This window comes from Cicer arietinum, chromosome 2 (genome assembly GCF_000331145.2).
Source record: "Cicer arietinum cultivar CDC Frontier isolate Library 1 chromosome 2, Cicar.CDCFrontier_v2.0, whole genome shotgun sequence".
Classification (NCBI taxonomy): Eukaryota; Viridiplantae; Streptophyta; class Magnoliopsida; order Fabales; family Fabaceae; genus Cicer; species Cicer arietinum.
Window position 1 is genome coordinate 13946909 of NC_021161.2, and position 2834 is coordinate 13949742.

The 2834-nt window shown below is 27.7% G+C and overlaps 1 long non-coding RNA gene across 1 annotated transcript; it reads left to right on the forward strand.

Moving 5' to 3' along the window:
- The first annotated feature begins 933 nt into the window (after positions 1-933).
- LOC140919486 (uncharacterized) lies at positions 934-2547 on the forward strand. Its single transcript, XR_012162092.1, has 2 exons — positions 934-1719; positions 2262-2547. It is a non-coding gene; the product is annotated as an uncharacterized lncRNA (long non-coding RNA).
- Positions 2548-2834: the final 287 nt, after the last annotated feature.

Here is a 2834-nt window from a genome sequence, read left to right on the forward strand (position 1 = left end):
TCTAAATCTAAAAACAGAACAATAGGTGTCGCATCTTAAAATTTCGAGTGTCGTAGAACAATAGGTCTCACAGCCTAAAATAGGTGTCGCAGTACTACTTATATTACACAGAAAACAAAACAATAGGTGTCGTAGCCTAAAACTTCGTGTGTTTCTCGAATTCAATGGAGTCGCCACAAAAAATTATTTTAAAATAGAGAAAATATTGGGAAACCCTTAAAAATAGAAAAAATAGTTTTTGAAACCAAATTTTGAGTTTGGGATTCGATTATGCAAAGGGAAGGTATTAGCATCCTACGACATCCGTTAAAACAACGGTTACCTATGATTCATTGTGCAAGATTAATATTAACTTAAGTACATTATTTCTCCTTATTATTAAATATGAATAACAATTATTATCATTGTTTTTTTAAAAATGATTTTGAAGTAAATGTGTGCTTAACAAATAAAGGATAAAAAAAAAAAATTATTAATGTGCTTGACAAGAACGTGATCTTGCTCGTGCTTGAAAAGAATGTGATCTTGCTCATACGTATCTCCCGGTGCGATAGATAAATCAAAGCTACGTAGTTCTTAGTTAAAAAAAATACGGATATGTCAAATGCGCTTTAAAGAAATTTTGTTTTGTGATAAAAAATGTTTTGATAAAAAAAGTAAAATAAAGGAGTTTGATTTGAATAAATATTTTAAAATATGAGTTTTAGGACGATCAAGTTGTACAACTTGTGTCTCAAGACTCAAAGAGTAAAGAAGATGTCACATCTAATTTAATCCTCATAAAAACAATATTTTATTATAATTGAGTTTCAAAATCACCAAGTAGTACAACTTGTGTTTCAACAACTCAAAGATTAAAAAAAGTCACATCAAATTTAAAAAGTTAAATTTATATTTATTTATTTACAAAAATAAGTTTTTACAATTATCAAGTTATATAAATTGTGTTCTGCTACTCATAGATTAAAAGATATTATTTTTAGTTAAGCTTTACTAATAATTTTTATTCATTGATGTTATGAGTTTGAATTTATTAATTTATCTATCAAGTTGAGATTTAGAATCGCCAAGTTGTCGCAACTTGTGTCCTAATAACTCAAAATAAAATAAAATAAAAGATGTCACATCTAGTTAAATTTTAGTGATTATTAATATATTAAAAAAAAATTCAAAACTATCAAGTTATCGTAACTCAAGTCATAATAACTTAAAACAAGATTTATCTTATTTTAATTTTGGCAAGAGGTTTTTTTTTTTTTTGCAAACAAAATAAAAATAAAAATTAAAGATAACAAAAAAATAAAAAATTTAAGGATTTAATGCAAAGTAAAAAACACGTCGTGTCATGCCTATTCATTCCTGTGCAAACTGAACAAAAACAAATGTAAGCAAGCTGGCTATGTACTGGATGCTTGGACATTTACGTGCTTCATCTTTCCATGATAAGTTCCAACTTCCAACATATCATTTGAAATTTTTAATAATAACCTCATATTTAAATAAAAGGCAGCAAAGCAAATGAAAAAAAAACATCATTTAGCATGAAACCAAAGCTAAACCAAACAAACAACAAAACAAATGAAACACTATATTAAAAGTGATAAAGAACAAAGACTAACTTGAGAGACACAGATTTGTGTATAGTGGCGAAGAAGAAGGCGGCGGAGTGTAACGGTTGATGGTGGTTGACGGCGGTTACCGGTGGAAGCTAGAATGACGGTAATGTCCTCTGTCTCTTGTTTTTTTTTTCTTTTAGTTTTGAAATATATGATTTTGAGGATGGATTTAGATTGTTGTTTCTTCCCTGTTCAACTTCATTTTTATTTCAGAATCTCTCCTTTTCTAAAAAAAATTCTCTTTTATTTATTTCTCTTTTGAAAAAAACTCTTCTCCTTTCTTAAAAAACAAACTCTATTTATAGAGTTTTCTTTAATTGTTCAGTTGCTTTCTTTGTCTGTGCCTCTGTTTGAGTTTGAGCTTTCCAATATATTGTTTGATTCTTCTTTTCTTTTGCTCATCATCTGCGTTTTTTTCCTGCACATCTGATGCTATCATGGTTTTAGCTTATGTTTATTTTTATTTGTTCATTTGCTGAACTTTTGTTTTATTTGCCATTTGAATTTGTCTTTTAGTTTATTTTTTTAAAACTCAAAAGTTTGTCTCTTTGCTCTGCATAATGTGTACCATGGCTAATGGAAAAGATAGTTGACTTTCGTTACTTACATATCATCTCTCTGACTTATAAGACTATCTTTTTTTAGTTACAAAACAGGCACAATGATAGTGCTTCAATGCAGTGCAGCAACAGAAAGATCAAATAAGGCAGGCAGCTAGAGCAAAAGCAAGGTAGTGCAGCAAAAGGAAAACAAACAAGGCATGTAACAGCTGGCAAGACAGCATAAAGGGGTTTTCTTTATTGTTTTAAATTGTAATTTGATTTGGCTTAATATTTCATTTGTAATTTGATTTGGTTTTAAAATTGTAATTAGATTTGACATTGTAAATTGATGAGACATAATGAGCATACTTATTGTAATTTGATTTTTAGCTATATTATTTTTATTTCCTCTTTTATATATATATTTTCTTTTTTTTTTTATTAATGATTATGAAGATACAAATCACAAAATTTGATATATTATACTAAAAATGGATATTATTACTTTTTGAATTATTTCTAATAAGTTGAACAAAATTAGGTACTACAACTGCCCCTATTTAATATAAAAATATGAATAACAATGGTTTTCATTTTCATATTATCAAGTAAGAGATAAGTAAATATAAGGAACTAAATTTTGTCCAATAACAAACGCATGTATTAAAGTGCCCTG